Here is a 21,050-nt window from a genome sequence, read left to right as displayed (position 1 = left end):
GCAGAGTTCCCTGAGTGGTTTCTCTGCCACAGGCCCTGTTCGTCTTCAGCCCATGGAGAATACTTCATACACAATGTTCTTTCTGAATGAAAATATATTATTAGGCATCTACTTCAAACATGTATAAGATTTCATACTGCTATGAGAAATTCCAGTATTTTCCATAATTTTAGAAATTATTCCTCAACTGCTTTCTCCATGTATTGAAGAGAATCCTCCTTCAATGCTAGTCACCCCCTGTAGCACCCTGAATGTATTTTATCATTGTATTTATTCAGCTGATTATAACTGCTTAGTTTTGCATTTTCTCTATAAGGACATATGTTTATATAAGATTATATCCCCAGCACCTACCTCAGTCTGACAAATAAATATTTCTTGATGAACTAATAAATCAATACAGTTGTTCTCTTGCACTGTCTTTCATAAAACAGCATTAGATTTTCTATGGTAGAATTAATTTGTCCACCCATTTGTTTATCATGTAATGGTATATAACTTGAATTTTATTTCCCAAAGATTGTGCTAGTGACAATTGTCATTTACTTACTGCTTTTATCTAAACTCTGTATATTGCATATTTAACATATTCTATGTTGCTCATATAATTCAAATCATTGACTATATTCTTTCTTTTCTGCCTAATTGGAATTTGTGAGAAGGCACCATGTGCTATACAACATGGGGTCATATTACGATAATCAGGTTGTACAATGAGGATTAATCATTCATCATGCACTTACGATATCATAGGCTATCATAACAACATATTTGATTTTTATTGCCTAAATATTCAGAAGAGTAAAGAAATAACAGTGTCTGTTATTATAACTTAGACTACAATAAATATTTTATATGTTCAGCTACTCTGTTTTTTCTACTTTGTTGGATGCTAACAGAATGCCATTGGCTTATCTGGAAATATATCAGGAAAAATTTCAATTGAAATTCAGTGTTTCATTGGGAAACTCCTGGAACTGCTTTCATACTAAAATTGGGCAAACCATTTTTTTTGTTTCTAATAAAAAATCTCTATTACAGACACACGATTCTTTACTCACCTAGGAGAATATTTATGGCATATAGACTGATGTCTACAGAAATAAGCTCCTAAGAAACACTATTGCAATAAAATATACAAATATCTTGCAGACTAAATAAAAGTTATTTGATTTTTTAAATCTTCATTTTAGTCAATCTTCCCATTAGCATATTTTTACCATTGCACTGAGGCTATGAAGAAAATGAAATAATCTGAGTCTTTTTAAAAACATTATGTCTAATCATGATCACCTTCTCTCAATTATGATAAATTAAACAAAATAACACAACCCAACAACCTGGCAAAATTAGTAGCCTGGGGTGAGCTACTGCAAGTGATCACATCTTGCCAGTATGGTCTAAGCTACGGTTATGACTAACTTTAAGACTTGAGAATAGCTGATATGTCCCTTCACTTCCTAGTGTCAGTGGAAAATAAGTAATGAGAGGTTTGAATATATGTGGAGGACTCTCAGGTTGTGGGAAGGTAACACATTTTTCTCATTTGCTTTGTTTACTCTAGTGTTTTCTTCCACTTAGTAATGGAGTCAGTCGGCACATGAGGCAATGTGTACCCACACGTGCTTGTTTATGCGTACTCACCACAACCGAAGCCTGTGGCTCTGTGATAGGTTTACAGACCCCACAGAACTCTAGAGCATTCTGGCTCAATGCATTCCCTTTGGAGATTGGACAATTTATTTTTCTTCTTTTATTTAATTCTTTTATTCAGAATCCAACATTTTCCTCTGATTTAATCTTTATTCTGCTACGTAAATAACTCCACATGCCTCCCCAGTTCTTTTTCCCTAAGCTGGAATTAAATCATGTATTGTTCTATCCCTGCATGTTCTTTACTCATTGTCATGTTTCTAATTTAACTATAATTTTATTAACATGAAGAGAGGGTCTCATTTCCATGGCAACCAGGACAAGGGCCTGGGTAGTATAATCTCATTTATATTATATAACCCATTTTAGTCATACTTAAGCTCTAAAACTCTGTTCATGGCTCATCGTATTCTTGTAATGACAACAGTGCAGACATTCTGCAGTGAGCAGTGTTCTTGCACTGGTTTTATTTGGTAAGGGCGAGAGTAAAAGTGGGAATTAAGCAGAAACATAATTATATATATTTCTGATATATATAGATAACAGAAAATTTTTATATTTTACATATCTTTATCTTGCCTTATTTTTATGTGTGTGCATCCAGTATAATAATAATATGTTAATATCAGGAATAGTGGGTATGCTTGTTTACTCCTACTTATAATAGGAATGACTTTGGCACTTCCATTTTCAGGATTATCCTGGTTTGGGGATTGAAGTTGATATATTTTCTCAAATTAAGTAACTATGTGTAGGAGGGTTCCCCTTTCTCTGCATCCCCGCCAACATCTGTGGTTTCCTGACTTGTTAATTTTAGCCATTCCGACTGATGTGAGGTGGTATCTCATTGAGGTTTTGATTTGGATTTCCCTGATGCCAAGAGATGTTGAGCACTTTTTCATGTGTCTGTTGGCTATTTGGATGTCTTCTTTGGAAAAATGTGTGTTCATGTCTTCTGCCCATTTCTTGATTGGATTCTTTGTTCTTTGGGTGTTGAGTTTGATAAGTTCTTTATAGATTTTGGATACTAGCCCTTTATCTGATATGTCATTTGCAAATATCTTCTCCCATTCTGTCAGTTGTCTTTTGGTTTTGTTGAGTGGGAAGGATGGGGTGGCTGGGTGATAGACATTGGGGAGGGTATGTGCTATGGTGAGCACTGTGAATTGTGTAAGACTGTTGAACCACAGACCTGTACCTCTGAAACAAATAATACATTATATGTTAAAAAAAGAAGAAGATAGTAGGAAGGGAAAAATGAAGGGGGGGGGATTGGAGGGGGAGACGAACCATGAGAGACTATAGACTCTGAGAAACAATCTGAGGGTTCTAGAGGGGAGGGGGGTGGGGGGATGGGTTAGCCTGGTGATGGGTATTAAAGAGGGCAGGTACTGAATAGAGCACTGGGTGTTATATGCAGACAACGAATCATGGAACACTACATCAAAAACTAATGTAATGTATGGTGATATAACATAATAAAATTTAAAAAAAGCACTTGAAAAGAAAAAAATCTTAAAGAAAATGAAATGTATTATTTATAAATCTTTCTAAAATAATAAGTAATGAAATGCTATAAAATTATCATAATGCATATCTGTAATTTGAATACCAGTATTAAAATGAAAATTTCATTCAGTTAAAAAAATTAAGTAACTATGTATTTAATCATGATAAATCAAGTGTTTTAAGCAAGACTGATTATTGAGTTAGGTCAAATCCCATTTCAGTATCCCTGGAGATGATAATTCCACAGCGTTAGAACACAGGGACTTTGGAGCCAGTCATGTTAGATTCAAAACTCAACTTCACCATCTACTAGCTACACAATCATTGTGCAGTTAAACCTTGCTTTACTTTATATTTTTTCCATTTCCTATTATAAAATAGAAATAATATAAACCTACCTCATAAGATAATAATCATAACAATGATTATCAACTGTAAAGTACTTTGAATACAACTAGGTATTATGTACATGTTTCTTTGTATTATTCTTATTATATGTTTTCCTTAAAATATGAAAATAATTACTATATAAATCCATTTTCTAATATTTTACCATCTTTGCATTCATATAACAAATACTATTTGGCTATGATGAATTCTCTTTTTAGTCAAGTGATAAGTTCTGCTGTTAATATTTTAGTTAAAATACTTATGTCAACATTCATAACATATGACCACAAACTGAATGGCTTAACAGAAATGTAATCTTTCACTGTTCAGGAGGCTAAAAGTCTGAAATCAAGATATTGGCTTGGCCACACTCCCTCCAGAAATTCTAGAAGAGATTCCAGTCCTTGCCTCTTCTTCTGGTGGCTGGAGGCATTCCTCAGCTTCTGGCTGCATACGATAATCTCTATATCTGTTTTACCATGGTCTTCTCCTCTGTGTCGCAAACATTTCTCTTCCTTTTTCTCATAAGCATTTAGGAATCACTGAAGTAATCCAAGATGATTTCATATCACTATCCTTTAATGAATTACACCTGCAAACGTCCTCTTTCTTTTTTTTTTTTCTTTTAAGGTTTATTTATTTTAGAGAGAGAGAGAGCAGGAGCACAGGGAGAGGCAAAGGGAGAAGAACAAGCAGGCTCCCCATTAAGCAAGGAGCCTGATGTGGGACTGGATCCCAAGAACCTTGGAATCATGACCTGAACTGAAGGCAGACACTTAACCAACTGAACCACCCAGGTGCCCACAAAGGCCCTCTTTCCAAATGAGGTCACGTTCACAGTTGTGGGGTAGAAATATCTTTTGAGAGGTCACTACAATATTCATAACCAAGATTATAATTGTATTTATTTGGGTAATATTTGTTTTGGTTTCAAAAATGTACTTGCTTTAAAAATTTGAGCTTTGGTTTCAAAAATGTACTTGCTTTAAAAATCTGAGTGAATTTTTCTTTCACTGTTTCTAACAGTTTAAATAACATTTCAATGAGCTCTCAGTAAGGAAAATCCTTCTATGAGATGGTTTATGGTTTATGAATTTTATTATTTTTTTTTAGGGAATCTCTTGCACAACTTTTTCTAATTTTTTTACATAAATCTCACCCAGGCCATTTCTTCTGTTAAATTTTTGGTAAATCATGGTTTCCCAGGAAATTTTCCAATTTGCCCAAGTTATTTGAATTTATTTATACTGAGTGAGCAAAATAATATATTTTAATATTTATTTTTTAAATCTTTTCTGGTTGTCTATTTCTCTCTTATACTTTCATATTTTATCTGAACATATTTCCTTTTAAAGTTGATAGAATAAACTATTTTATAGGTCTTTTTTTTCTCCCCAAAAGATCCACACACAAAAGATCCAAACTACCATTTATAGCATGAAGAGTGTATAGGTAGATCTTGATGAGAATCAGTATTTTAGTAAAAGTTACAATCTGAGGTGAGGGCCCTAAAGGGTCTTCACGCATGCATAAAGTGATTCTAGTCTTTTTGTTTTCAAAACACAGTGGTAATTGGGATCCAAATGATAATATCACTTCAGAGACAGTATCAGTAATTCCTGAAAACTGGCTATTTCCCTTTCCACAGCATTTATTCATCACGATAATGAACTAGAAGTCCCTTTTGGAAGGGAGAGTAGAAAAAACCTGAAGTACGTATTTCTTAGCTATGGTTTAGAGCTCAAGAGGCTCTGAGTCTGTTAGCTGCTTAGGTCTAGAAAATCAGAGAGAACTACTAACATTCTATTGAGGATAAAGTAGACAAGATGTTTAACAGATCTAAATTGCCTTTCCCATTTTGTTTGTTCATTTTAAGATCATTATAAAAATATATTAAGACCTTAGTAAGCTCAATTATAATCCAGTACTTGGGACATCATGATGATCCTTACCAGTTAAGTCATTCTTTTTATCACTTAGTCTCTGTAGACCATTTGAATATCATACTCATCATGGCTCAGGTATTTAAGAACAGACATTTGACTATTTCTACTTTGGGATCTAATTCTCCTAAATATATAAAATTTATAAGGGTGTGCCTAAATAATTTTTAAATGAGGTAAACCATTGATTTTATGTCCCCCACTTAAGGCAAATACTTCATGGTCCTTGTGTGAGATATCAAAGTTAATACATGAAGATATGGTATAAAATGATATGCCCAATTTGCTTATTGCAGCCATTTAATGGGAAAAGCAAATGGATTGTGTTTAAAATGAATCATTTACTAATGAACCACAGAATATTAGTTATTTGGCCATTATAAATAAGACAGTGGTTCCTTATAAAACATATATCATCAACAAACTAAATCTTAAATATACTCATTCATGTGCAGTTGTGCAAGAAGTCAGATATCATTGGTTCAAATAATCCCTGTGAAGCTGAGGAGTTAAGATGGCAGAGTAGTAGGAGAACCCTATATTTGCCTCATGCCTAGAACACAACTAGATAAATATCAAATCATTCTGAACATCCAGGAAATTGATCTGAGGACTGAGAAAACAAACTGCACATCTAGAGGGAGAAGAGACCACATCATGGAAGGAAGATGTGAAGACATGATTTGGAGAAAAAAAGAATCACTGATTCTTCGAGGAGAGGGAGCTCTGATAGGGAGAGAGGAGAGAAAGAGAGAAAATGAACAGAGCACAGGGCATTGCACAAGAAAAACACTTCCCCAAAACAATGGAGAGGGGAAAAAGAGAAAGGCTGATTATTGCAAGTTTTTACAAGCAACGGAGCTCAAAGACTGAAGTTTTAGAAGTCCATGCTATCACTGGGTGGGGGGCCTGGCAGGCACAGAGGTGCTCCTCTGGAGAAGGAGGGCAGAGGCTGGGAGCAGACAGTGCGGTGTGAGGATCACCTGGGTCGCACTGAGAGAGACAGTTCCCCTTTCTTTGAGTGTGTGTGGGAGAGATGGCCCTACCTCTCCAGGGACAAAAGAGTCGGCAGGTGCCATTGAACTGCCCGTTCATTAGCATATAAGCAGAGATGCCTGCTGAGGGTAGCTAACCTGGACACTGACTTTTTGCTGTGCGTTACCATGAACTCCAAGACCCTGTGCATTCCTGCAGCTGGCTTTCTGGGATAAACCAGAACCAGCCACAAAGTGGCAAGACCCTCCCCCAGAGGATCAGCCTGGTCCATGCAGGGTCCCTAAATTTAGAGTTTTGAAACCCACCTGGCATGCCTGAGATAAAACACTAGAGCACAGTGCCGGCAAGCAGGCAGGCAGACGGCACAGACGCAGACAGGGTGAAAGCAGGGCTCTGAGGATGCCTGGGACTAATGAGGAGAAATTGTTCACTCATCTGTGAAGGCTTCCAGAACAGGGGAGACTGCAAACTTCCCTCGCCAGTGAGAGAGCGAGCTGACACCATTTTTCCCTGGCCCATCTGCCCTGATGGCCCTCAGTGAGCAGCACAGCACCCCACAGTGCTTACACCAAGCCCTGCCTCCCTGAACTCTGCAGGTGCTTCTGAGCTAGGGCAAGTGTGCCTGAGAGTCAGCGCAAAAGCAAGCCCTTCCCTAAAAAGACCAGCCCAACCCTCCTCATCCACAAAGTCTAGTGACCATAGAATGCTGCAGTGCTTAAGCTTTAAGGGAAATAGGATCTAGCCTCTCTCTTTTTTTTTTTTAATTCATATAAATCCAATTTGAGTAACATTTATTTCCTCATCATCTCTGTGCTTTTTTTGTATGCTTTCCTGGTGTTAAAAATTACAGTTCAACCAAGGAGACGGTTATCATCATCTCCAGTCTATTACAGCAACTGTGGAAATTGATTTGGGTTGTGGATGGTGATTCTGGGTTTCTCAGTGCTACTTCTAGAAAAATCTACTAAAATATAGGTTAACAAGCCAAATCCCCCCTTTTTTTTTTTTCCTAGCCTCTCTTTTAATAAGTAGACCAAAACACACCTAGTTAAAACTCGCCACACACTGGACAAGATCCAAACACTCTGCCATTGCAGGAAAGGAGGAACTCTGTAAAAGACTGACCTGTGGAAAAGAGCATCCAAAACACCACAGCAGAGTGCACATGGCATACACCAGAGACACTTCCTGAAGTGCCAGGCCCTGGACAGTGTAGGACCTCTTCTTAATATAGCCATTACTCTCAGGAGCAGGAAACATAATAGGCTTTACTATCACACAGAAGACAGAGACCTAGACAAAATGCCAAGATGGAGGAATTCACCCCCAAAGAAAGAACAACAACAAGTCCTGGCCAGGGTTCTAATCAAAACAGATATAAGCAATTTGCCTGAACCAGATTTTATAATAACAATCATAAGGTGACTAGCTGGGCTTGAGAAAGCATAGAAGACACCAGGGAGTCCCTTACCACAGAGATAAAAGTACTAAAAAGTAGTCAGGCTGAAATAAAAAACGCTATAATCAAGATGAAAAAAAAACAACTGGATATAATGACCGCAAGTAATATAAGGGCACTAAATTCATAACTGTCATTAATCACTCTGAATGTAAATGGACTAAATGTTCCAATCAAAAGACATAAGGTATCAGAATGGATAAAAACAAAACAAAACAAAACAAGACCCATCTATATGCTGCCTATAAGAGACTCATTTTAGACCTAAAGACACCTACATATTGAAAGTGAAGGGATGGAAAAGCATTTATCATGCTAATGGACACCAAAAAAAGCCAGAGTAGTCATACTTATATCAGAAAAAAAGTAGATTTTAAACAAAAGACTGTAACAAGAGACGAAGAAGGGCACTATATCATAATAAAGGGGTCTACCCAACAAGAAGATCTAACAATTGCAAAATTTTTATGACCGCCAATTGGGAGCACCCAAATATATAAAGCATATATAAAGAAATATAAAGAAACTCATTGATAACAATACAATAATAGTAGGGGATTTAACACCCAACTTACAGCCATAGACAGATTATCTAAGCAGAAAATCAACAAGGAAACGGGGGCTTTGAATGACATACTGGACCAGATGTACTTAACAGATATATTCAGAGCTTCTCCTCCTAAAGCAGCAGAATACACATTCTTCTCCATTGCACACTGAACATCCTCCAGAATAGATCACAAACTGGGTCACAAATCATACCTCAATAAGTACAAAAAGATTGAGATCATACCATGCTTATTTTCAGACCATAATACTGTGAAACTTGAAGTCAGCCACAAGAAAAACTTTGGAAAGGCCACAAATACATGGAGATTAAAGAACATCCTACTAAAAAAAAAAAAAAAAAAAAGAACATCCTACTAAAGAATGAATGAGTTAACCAGGAAATTAAAGACAAAATAAAAAAAAAATGCATGGAAGCCAATGAAAATGAAAACAGGATAGTCCAAAATCTTTGGGATGCATCAAAAGTGGTCATTAAGAGGGAAGTATACTGAAATTCAGGCCTACCTCAAGAAGCAAGAAAAGTCTCAAATATACAAATTAAACTTACACCTAAAGGAGCTAGAAAAGGAACAGCAAATAGAGCCTAAAGCCAGCAGAAGGGAAATAATAAAGATTAGAGCAGAAATAAATGACATACAAACAACAACAAAAGAAACAAACAAAAAACAGTGGAACAGATCAATGAAACTAGGAGCTGGTCCTTTGAAAGAATTAATAAAATTGATAAGCCCCTAGCCAGACTTATCAAAAAGAAAAGAGAAAGGACCCAAATAAATAAAATCACAAATAAAAGAGGAGAGATCACAACCAACACCACAGACATACAAGCAATTATAAGAGAATATTAATATGCCAACAAGTTAGGCAATCTGGAAGAAAATAGATAACTTCCTAGAAACACATAAACTACCAAAACTGAAATAGGAAGATATAGAAAATTTGATCAGAACCATAACCAGCAAAGAAATTGAATCACTAATAAAAAATCTCCCAACAAACAAAAGTCCAGGGCCAGATGGTTTCCCAGGGCAATTCTACCAAATATTTAAAGAAGAGTTAATACCTATTCTTCTCAAACTGTTCCAAAAAATAGAGATGGAAGGAAAACTTCTGAATTCATTCTACAAAGCCAGCATTACCTGGATTACAAAATCAGACAAAGACGCCACTAAAAAGGAGAATTATAGGCCAATATCCCTGAGGATCATGGATGCAAAAATTCTCAACAAGATACTAGCAAATGAAATCCAAAGTACGCTAAAAGAATCATTCACCACAATCAAGTGAGATTTATTCCTGAGCTGCAAGGTTGGTTCAATATGAACAAACCAATCAGTGTGATATACCACATTAATAAAAGAAAGGATATGATCCTTTCAATAGATGCAGAAAAAGCATTTGACAAATACAACATCTATTCTTGATAAAAACCCTCAACAAGTAGGGATGGAAGAACATATTTGAGCATCATAAAGGCCATATATGAAAGACTCATAGCTAATATCCCCTCAATAGGTAAAAACTAAGAGCTTTTCCTCTAAAAAGTCAGGAACAAGACAGGGAGGTCCACTCTCACAATTGTTATTCAATATTACTAGAAGTCCTAGCTTCAGCAAACAGACAACAAAATGAAATAAAAGGCATCCAAATCAGCAAGGAAGAAGTCAAACTTTCATGATTTGCAGAGGACATGATACTCTATGTAGAAAACACAAAAGACTTAAAAAATGCTGGAATTTATATATGCATTCGGCAGAGTCACAGGATACAAAATCAATGTACAGAAATCTATTGCATTTCTATACACCAATAATGAGGCAGCAGAACAAGAAATCAAGGAATCAATCCCATTTACAATTACACCCAAAACCATAAGATACCTAGGACCAAAAAGGTAAAAAATCTGTACTCTGAAAACTATAGAACGTTTATGAAAGAAATTTAAGATGACACAAACATCTGATGTTCATGAATTGGAAGAACAAATATTGTTAAAATGTCCATACTACCAAAGCAAACTACACATTTAATGCAATCCCTATCAAAATACCACCAGCATTTTTCATAGAGCTAGAACAATCCTAAAATGTGTATGGAACCACAAAAGACCCCGAATAGCCAAAGTAATCCTGAAAAAGAAAAGCAAAGCTGGAGGCATCACAATTTCTGGTTTCAAGCTATATTACAAAGCTGTAGTCGTCAAGACAGTATGCTACTGGCACAAGAAAAAAACAGACGCACAGATGAATGGAACAAAACAAAAAACCCAGAAGTAGACCCACAACTATATGGTCAACTAATCTTCCACAAAGCAGGAAAGAATATCCAGTGAAAAAAGACAGTCTTTCCAATAAATGGTGTTGGGAAAACTGGACAGCTACATGCCAAAGAATGAAACTGGACCACTTTCTTACACTGTATACAAAAATAAATTCAAAATGGATCAAAGACCTAAATGTGAAGTGGGAAACCATCAAAATCATAGAGGAGAACACAGGTAGTAACCTTTTTGACATCAGCTGTAGCAACTTCTTACTAGACATGCTGCTGGAAGCAAGGGAAACAAAAGCAAAAATGAACTGTTGGGACATCATCAAGATAGAAAGCTTCTGTGCAGTGAAGGAAACAATGAACAAAACTAAAAGGAAATTTTCAGAATGGGAGAGGATATTTGTAAATGACATATCTGATAAAGGGTTAGTGTCCAAAATCTATAAAGAACTTATCAAACTCAACACCCAAAAAACAAATAACCCAGTTAGGGAATGGACAGAACACATGAATAGACATTTTTCCAAAGAAGACATACAGATAGCTAACAGACACATAAAAAGATGCTCAATATCACTCATCATTCAGGGAAATACAAGTCCAAACCACAATGAGATACCACCTCACGCCTGTCAGAATGGCTAAAATTAACACAGGAAACAACAGATATTGGTGAGGTTGTGGAGAAAGGGGAACTCTCTTATAATGTTGGTGGGAATGCAAACTGGTGCAGCCACTCTGGAAAGAAGTATGGAGGTTCCTCAAAAAGTTAAGAATAGAACTACCCTACAACCCAACCATTGCACTACCAAGTATTTACCCAACAGATACAAAAATACTGATTTGAAGGGATACATACACTCTGATATTTATAGCAGCATTATCAACAATAGCCAATTATGGAAAGAGACCAAACATGCATCAACTGATGAATGGATAAAGAAGAGGTGATATATATCTATATATCTATTTCATATATAGTAATGGAATATTACTCAGCCATCAAAAAGAATGAAATATTGCCATTTGCAACAACATGGCTGGAGCTAGAGAGTATTATGTTAAGTGAAATAAGTCAGTCAGAGAAAGACAAATACCATATGATTTCACTCATATGCGGAATGTAAGAAACAAAACAGATGAATATAGGGGAAGGGGAGAAAAAAAAAAAAGGGGGAGGCAAACCATAAGTGACTATAGAGAACAAACCGAGGGTTGCTGGAAGGCAGGTGGTCAGAGGATAGGCTAAATGGGTGGTGCGGAGTAGGAGGGCACTGGGTGTTATATGTAAGTGATGAATCACTAAATTCTACTCCTGAAACCAATATTACACTATATGTTAACTAAGTAGAATTTAAATAAAAACTTAAAAAAGTCCAGTTGAAGCTTAATATTGCACTTCATTTAGATCAATAATCAGAAATATGGACTGAAATTTTAAGTATTATCACCGATACTAATTAATATTTCTACTGAAAATGCCTTAAAATTTATATATGTTACATAGCAGTAACCTGAAAGAGCAAAGTTTATCCACAAAAATACTGCTACAATTAATTCAGGCAGCCACTAAAGCTTTAATAGTGGCACATATTCAGGGAGGATAAAACTAACCATAATGTTTCATTACCAACTGAGCTTAAGAGCACAAAAGTCTGAGTTGAAACCTGAATACATTCATTTACTGTGTAACTTTGGACAAGCTGTTTACGCTTCAGGCACTTCACTTTTTTCATATAAAATAGGTATGTGTATGTTATTTACTTCATATTGCTTATGTGAGAATTAAATGAGTTAACACATGAAAATGGTTACATCATTGCTTAGTGTGTAATAAGCTCTCAGTACATGTTACTTATTTTATTAGGTGGCAGTACCAAAGGAAGACTAGTATGTTGTGCCTATTGTTTTCATAACAAAATTTCTCTATGAATGGAAACATCTATGTTACCTGCACTGAGAAAAATCCCACTAAAAATTGATGCCCTGAAGCTGAGTTTCTGCTAAACAGGTAGGCTAGTCCCATCAATCTAAGGAACTTATGAATCATTTCTTCTAAATCTGAAATATAATAGACCTGTCAAGGTGGACTGAAAAAGTTTACATTTCCTTTTCAAAATCTCAACTTTTCTCCAAGCAATAAACTCACTGGAAGCAAACAAATTCTTCAGAAGTCTATTCAACCTAAAAAGTGTGTTTGAGTATATAAGGGAAACAGAAAGAGGAAGAGATAGAATATGACAATAACATAGAATAAAACCAACAAAGAAAAAGAGACAGAGAATAATGTTTCCAACATTCAGTTCTTTGGAAGATTTTAGCATGAGGTTTATAATGTGTGTATTTATCTTCTTTAGGTTAGAACTAGCTCTTCTTCACTGTATTTACATAATAGAAAAGATTTGATATTTCCATAAAGCAGATCTTATGATTTTACTATCCTAATATCATATGCTTAAAATGTTATTCATTCTTAGAAATTTTCATGTAATTATAAGCATGACACTCAAACTGATTTATAGCAAATATTGAGAGATTAATGTGAGTTAAATAGTCCAGAAATAAAGGGAAAATTGTGGTTAAAGTTCATCAACCAGCCCAACACACAGCAGTTCAGTGATCCTTTGTTTGATCCACTTCATCATCATCTTTAAATACTTTTTAAGTTTGGGGCGCCTGGGTGGCTCAGTCGTTAAGCGTCTGCCTTCGGCTCAGGTCGTGATCCCAGGATCCTGGGATCGAGCCCCACATCGGGCTCCCTGCTCTGCGGGGAAGCCTGCTTCTCCCCTCCTTCTCCCCCTGCTTGTGTTCCCTCCCTCACTATGTCTCTCTCTGTCAAATAAATAAATAAAATCTTTAAATACTTTTTAAGTTTGAGCATGTATACTATACTTCCTGGGAAGTTCACTAAGAAAACATAAAAACACAAAATTCACTGTTTTTCTCTAAAAATAATAGCACACAATAACACCAAATGTAGAAGCAAAAACTTTCATTGTCATTATGTTTGCTTTCTAACTTACTTTCCAGGGACCATAACTCTCTACACCCACAGAAATTCCCTTAGGTCAGAAACTATTTGTTGACCTCAAATTACTCTAACGGCAACTTGACTCATTCCCTTCTCAGTTAAGAATGTGTGTCAGGGAACTCGGAGTTTTTCTTTGAATTCCTCCTGCTCACCCAACTTCTAAACATTATGTCTTATAACAAGTCCTAGAAGAGGGAGAAGCATAAAATATTTGAATAAATAATGGACAAAGTCTTATCAAATCTGATAAGATTTGACCTCCCAAAAAGGATGATACAAAGATCAAGAGTCATAGAAAATGAAGTGGAAAGCAAATTAACAATGGAGAAAATCAGTGGCATCAAATTTTAGAAAGATCTAAAATTGCTAAACATGTGGATGGACTAATGAAGGTAAAAGGGAGCAAAAATGATCAAAATTAGAAATGAAAGAAGGAACATAACTGCTGATTCCCTGTCTGTTATGAAATCAATATGGGAATATGCAGTATTACTGGTCACTGAGTTTTTGTCCCAGATGCACCAAAGAATTGGAGGCCTGAGACCAGAAAGGGGAGATAGAGTTTATTGAAGAGCTAAGTATACTACACTTTCAAGAGTGAAAGGGGGCCGCTGCCTGAGCAAGCATGGCAAGGGCACTGAGAAGCTCTAGCCTGCTTTGTGCATATGTAAATTTGGCTTTGATTGACATTTCTGATTGACAGCTGGTGGTTATATTACATTTTGGCTGCTGCGCATGTGCCTACTCGTGATGCATTTTGTTATAATTGTATTTATTTATGTATTGTATACTTATGAGTGCCTAATGAGCTTTTGTTGTGACCCTTTAAAAGTAGGTAAGGACAAGCTGCAATCTGTGCTCATGCTCAGCTCCTAGAAGTCCCCTTGTGACTTTTGGACCAGCTCTGTGGCTAGGCCTTTCCTGTTCTGGAAACAAAAACTTTTCAACTTATTCTGTGAAACCAGTATTACTTTGATTTCCAAACTAGATAAGGACATCACAGGTCAAAAAAAAATTACATACTAATATACTTCTTGAACACAGACACAAATAGAGATGAAATTTCTTTTTTTTTTTTAAAGATTTTATTTATTTATTTGAGAGAGAGAATGAGAGAGAGAGAGCACATGAGAGGGGGGAGGGTCAGAGGGAGAAGCAGACTCCCCGCCGAGCAGGGAGCCCGATGCGGGACTGGATCCAGGGACTCCAGGATCGTGACCTGAGCCGAAGGCAGTCGCTTAACCAACTGAGCCACCCAGGCGCCCTCGGCTCATTTTTAACAAGGTTTTTTTTTTTTGAAGATTTTATTTATTTATTTATTTATTTATTTATTTATTTATTTATTTATTTTAAAGATTTTATTTATTTATTTGAGAGAGAATGAGAGAGAGCACATGAGAGGGGGGAGGGTCGGAGGGAGAAGCAGACTCCCCGCCGAGCAGGGAGCCTGATGCGGGACTCGATCCCGGGACTCCAGGATCATGACCCGAGCCGAAGGCAGTCGCTTAACCAACTGAGCCACCCAGGCGCCCTCGGCTCATTTTTAACAAGGTTTTTTTTTTTTGAAGATTTTATTTATTTATTTATTTATTTATTTATTTATTTATTTATTTTAAAGATTTTATTTATTTATTTGAGAGAGAATGAGAGAGAGCACATGAGAGGGGGGAGGGTCGGAGGGAGAAGCAGACTCCCCGCCGAGCAGGGAGCCCGATGCGGGACTCGATCCCGGGACTCCAGGACCATGACCTGAGCCGAAGGTAGTCGCCCAACCAACTGAGCCACCCAGGCGCCCTAGAGATGAAATTTCTATCTAGCTATCTCCCCATTCCCTGTAAAAGATCATGAAACTTAAATGTGTAATGAACCTTTGCTTTTATACCAAATGCTTTCTTATTGACACCGGAGACTGGGGGAATTCTCCGCCCCAAGACCTCAACCACCAGCAGGTGCCAGGTTCTTGACTGTGCCACAAGAAACAATCAAGGCCAAGTCAGAGTAAAGCATAGCAGAAGTTTTATTGAAAAGCAAAAGTGCACAGGGCGCCTGGGTGGCTCAGTTGTTTAGGCGTCTGCCTTCGGCTCAGGTCATGATCCCAGGGTCCCGGGATGGAGCCCCGCATCGGGCTCCCTGCTCGGCGGGAAGCCTGCTTCTCTCTCTCCCTCTGCTGCTCCCCCTGCTTGTGCTCTCTCTCTCTCTCAAATGAATAAATAAAATCTTTAAAAAAAAGAAAAGCAAAAGTCCAGAAGTACACACTCCAGGTTAGGGACGGCGGTGCAGACACACTCAGAGGATCTGAGTCGCCTGAGATAAATGCAGGATTCTGATTCTTATAGGCAGTTATAATTAAGGGGTGGAATACTTATGTAGGGTTTGGGCAACAGGCAGACTTCCAAGAACTTTGCGTATTAGGCCTGCTCTGGGGTAGTCACTGCACAGGCGCAGTCTGAGTTTTCTCTTGGCTGGATCTACTGGAAGTCCTGTAGCGCCCCCAGTGGAGGGATGATGACGCGCATTTGTGTTGCAGTTGCACTGTAGCTTCTCCTAGCAACAAGTATTCTGTTACTCAACAGGTGTCAGGTCAGTTCCCTGTTCCTTGTCTTTCCTTCTGCAGTTACCCAACATTTCCCTATTCTACCTGCCTCATTCTGAAGATTTATATGTATATGACTTTTTTTATTTTTTAATTTTTATTATTTTTGAAAAGATTTTATTTATTTAAGAGAGAGAGTGGGAGTGGGGAGGGAGAGGGAGAGAGAATCTGAAGCAGACTCTGCGCTAAGCGCAGAGCCCGTGGGTCTTGATCCCATAACAGGGAGATCACGACCTGAGCCAAAAACAAGAGTTGGTCGCTTAACTGACGGCCACCCAGGCGCCCCTACATGTAGATTCCTTTTTTAGAGATTATATTTTATATATTCATTTTCCCTCACAATTATTTATTTAGAGATTAGCTCTAAATTCTACTGACTTTATTTATCATGAATTGAACTATATCTTTTATGTCGTCAACTATGTATCACCTAATAGAGGCTCTCATTTCCAAATATGAATAATTGCTAATTTTTAGTCACTGATTGCTTTTTGAGCCTCATGTTACTGGAACTGAATGGTGGTATTAAACTATATTCTGAGAAAAGAATTCCTAATATTATTTTGGAAATCAAATCAAAATATTTCAATGATTAAATGAATAATAAAACATTTAAAAACCAGTTTATGGATAAAAACCACTTGATATTAGTAAAAATAGTATCAAGTTATGTAATTACAACTCTTGAATAGATGTCAGATTTTCCCAGAAGGAAAACCTAATACTGATAGCATGCATTTGATGTATTTATTACCTCTGAGAACTAGGAAAAAAATCCCAATAAAATCACTTTGTTATATCTGTGTGCTGATAAATCATATGTAAGAAAGAAGCTATAGTAATAAATGCTATTTTCATTTTCCAAACTTTGAACATTTGGACTGTCCTACTAAGGACTTAGAAGAAGTTTTCTACAGTAAATATAAGCATAATGAGCAAAACTTTCTACCTTGAACAAGTCTTAACAACACCTTGGCAACATTGTAAACTTCCAACATATGGTTCATTTACATGAAGAGAATCTTGGCAGAAAGTTTTTAAGTATCTAAGCCTCAAAGATGAGAAGACAAACATCCTGGCCCACAAGGTGATTAATGCCATTGTAGACAACCATGATTGATTGCCCAGAACACGTTCTTCTGTCAAATTTCTCCTGGTAAAAACTCCATGCAAATGAAACTTTTTTTTTTTTTAGTCATTTTGAATATTTTAACAGCTTCATTTCCTTGGGTAAAATGATTAGTGCATTATAATTAGCAGATATCCTTGGGTTGACTATCATGAAAATAAAGTTTGTGCACACTTGCAGAATGTAAACTACTATAATTTAATTCTATTTTGTTTCTTTTATTTAGTACTTTACAGAGATGTATTCTTATGTCGAAATGTAGAAGACAGTGTAAAAACTAGCAAATACACAGATTCACCAATAAAAATCTTGAAAAATGTATATGTTCTAATTAAGAAATTTATCTGAATCATGGTTAGAAATTACTAATTGTCATTGACAAATAAATCCCTGATTTCTATATGATATAGTAACTTAACTTTCACTATACTTTAAACTTCTGAACAACATTAATTATACATTTGCCTATGGCATTGAATGTATCAGATCTTTCAGTTATATCTGCAGAAGTGCATTTGTTTCAATTTTATAATGCTAAAATCACAAGGGCGCCTGGGTGGCTCAGTCAGTTAAGCGTCTGCCTTCGGCTCAGGTCATGATCCCAAGGTTCTGGGATCAAGTCCTGCATCGGGCTCCCTGCTCAGCTGGGGGCTGCTTCTCCTTCTGTCTGCCGCTCCCCCACTTGTGCGTGCACTCTATCTCTCTCTCAAATATATAAATAAAATCTTCTAAAATATTTTTAAGTCAGTTGTTAAAGATGTAGAAAAGTCAACATTTTTGTTTGTCTTTGTCAGTCAATGTGCTTGCAAGATATGACAGGGGTAAAAGAAATGATCTAGAAAAATGACAGAGCATGTAGTCTTAACTTACAGTACATAATAAGATTCCATGAAATAGCTTGCATTTAAAAAGGATATTTGGATACTAATACTTTCATGGGACTAGTGCCCATTGTTTCATCAGATTCAGGAATAGTTATAACCCCCAAATGTTTAAAAAAATCTCTCTCTAGAATTCCATTTGTGTAATATGAGTATATATTAACTTTTGCTGCTTCTGAAACAAAACTAGTGCGATGCATTTGTATTAGAAATACAACTGGGGGGCTCCTGGGGGGCTCAGTTGGTTAAGCGACTGCCTTCGGCTCAGGTCATGATCCTGGAGTCCCAGGCTCGAGTCCCACATCAGGCTCCCTGCTCAGCAGGGAGTCTGCTTCTCCCTCAGACCCTCCTCCCTCTCATGTTCTCTGTCTCTCATTCTCTCTCTCGCAAATAAATAAAATCTTAAAAAAAAAAAAAGAAAAGAAATACAATTGGGACAGAGGTGGAATACATTGAAGTGTGATTCTGAAGTGTTGTGCTAAACTTTCTACAAACTCAGGTATGTAATTATGAGCAGCTAAAGCCTCTCAAGAAGGCAGGCATAACCATGTTGTGCTTTTCTAGTTCTCACTTAATGGATCACTGAATGTGATAACAGGGTGCCCAGTGCAGTGCTAATTGGATGTGATGTTCTCAGTGGTGCATTGACATTTTTGGGAAAAGGTGTGTAATAAAGGTGTCTGCTTAGACTTGAGACTTTCTGCTTGGGAAGACACATGATTTTGGAGCCCTTTCTTTTCTCATGTAATACATGTTTGATTTTTATCTTATGTGTGTATGTTTGGTACCCAGGATTATTTGATAAACTTCTTTCTTCCACTTTTCTGTTTTTTTTCCCTTAATTTACTTAAAGATTTTATTAAAACCAAAACAGAAATCAGAACAAGGACATCTCCTCTGCCAATTCCTTTTGGAAAAAAATTATTATCCTTTAAATTGCTTCTAGAAGGCCTCACTGAACAGGGAGGTAAGTTCATGAATGACGGATTAATGTGGAAGTTGGTACTCTGGAGAACATATTGTAATACCAAGCAGATCGGAAAATGTGTGCTGAATTATTGTTATGGTAATTACCCTCCACTGAATTTATCTTGGAGTTAAAAAGTAATAATAAAAATCTTGAATAGGTAGAATAATTACACTTAACTGCTGTAATTAATAAATTAATTTTAGAAAATGATTCATATCAGGAATGAATTATAATGACTGAAATTTAAAACCTCTGTGCTAACACTTTCTACAAAGTTTTAACAAATTGTGCTTAAATTATTATTAAAAAATATTTTTCTGGCTTAACATTTTATGTATCTTAGTTTTGATTCTTCTAACTACCCAATTTTAATATGTAATCAATGTCTTCATATTATAAGGATGTGCAAAACAAATACATTTTTAGGAACAGTTACCCTCATTCACAGGGGTAGTTGTGATTTACTATATGTCCACACACACACACACAGACACACACACACACACGCGCGTGTCAATGAAAGCACATGCACAGGCTACACTATATATGCCACATAAAACCACTTCCATAGATGGATTTGATTACTTATCACTAAAGCTTATGAAAACTTCATGAAGACTGCTCTAACTATAACTTAATACTAATCTGTATGCTTATTATCCAAAATTCCATGGTAATTTTGGATAGAATTCATAAACTATTTAAGAAGGCATTATAGTCCATTGCTTTTGACTCAAAAATTTATTTAAGAATTTTTTTTAGAACTTTTATGTAACTTGCTTTAAACATTCATTTGTACATATTTCTTAAAATTTCACCAAGTTCTGTGGGAATTTGAGCTAGACAACTGCTAAGAAGGCCACCAGATATAATAGGTGCTGCACTGGTGAGGAATGAGAAAGTTCTGTTCTGCATCTATCATCAGGTTTCTCAGAATCATCATTGTGTTTCTATAAAACCTATCAAAATGCATACTGCATAAATTTTTTATTATGTTATAATAAAACACATAATAATAATTTGTGAACAGATATTTTAAAAATATTAAAGTATATTAAAAATTTAAGCAACATTATCATGTTATTATACTCACACATTTCTAAATTTGACATGTGAAACAGGTACCATCTCAGGAACAATGGAAAAGAGCATATATTGAAGAAAGTCCAAGTACTGCTTCAGTGTAATTTTAATCCAGTAAATAAGGGTCCCATTATTTATGTCCATGGCCGAACAGTGTCTGGATTATCAACACAGGTTTTCTCTCTTTTTCCTTCCTCCTTTCTTCTCTCTCTTTTTTTCCTGTTGCTGTATTTGTTCTTTTTTTTTTTTAAGATTTTATTTATTTATTTTTCAGAGAGAGAGAGAGCACGAGCAGGGGGAGCGGCAGGCAGAGGGAGAGGGAGAAGCAGGCTCTGCGCTGAGCAAGGAGCCCAATGCGGCGCTGGATCCTAGGACCTTGGGATCATGACCCGAGCCGAAGGCAGATGCTTTACCAACTGAGCCACCAAGGTGTTCCTGTATTTTTTCTTTCATTCACCTTTTCTCCTGCCAATTACAATTCCAACACTACGGTGTGTTCTATTGTTCACTGTTGAGATCTGGTAAATTTGTGTATCCCAGAATAACGAACACTGAACTGAAAATGGAAATAT

The sequence above is a fragment of the Mirounga angustirostris genome, unplaced genomic scaffold (genome assembly GCF_029215605.1).
Source record: "Mirounga angustirostris isolate CCGP_5_RB_7025 unplaced genomic scaffold, mMirAng1.0.hap1 SCAF_2, whole genome shotgun sequence".
NCBI lineage: Eukaryota > Metazoa > Chordata > Mammalia > Carnivora > Phocidae > Mirounga > Mirounga angustirostris.
The sequence above is the reverse complement of the archived record's forward strand: the minus strand, read 5'-3'. Positions refer to the sequence as shown.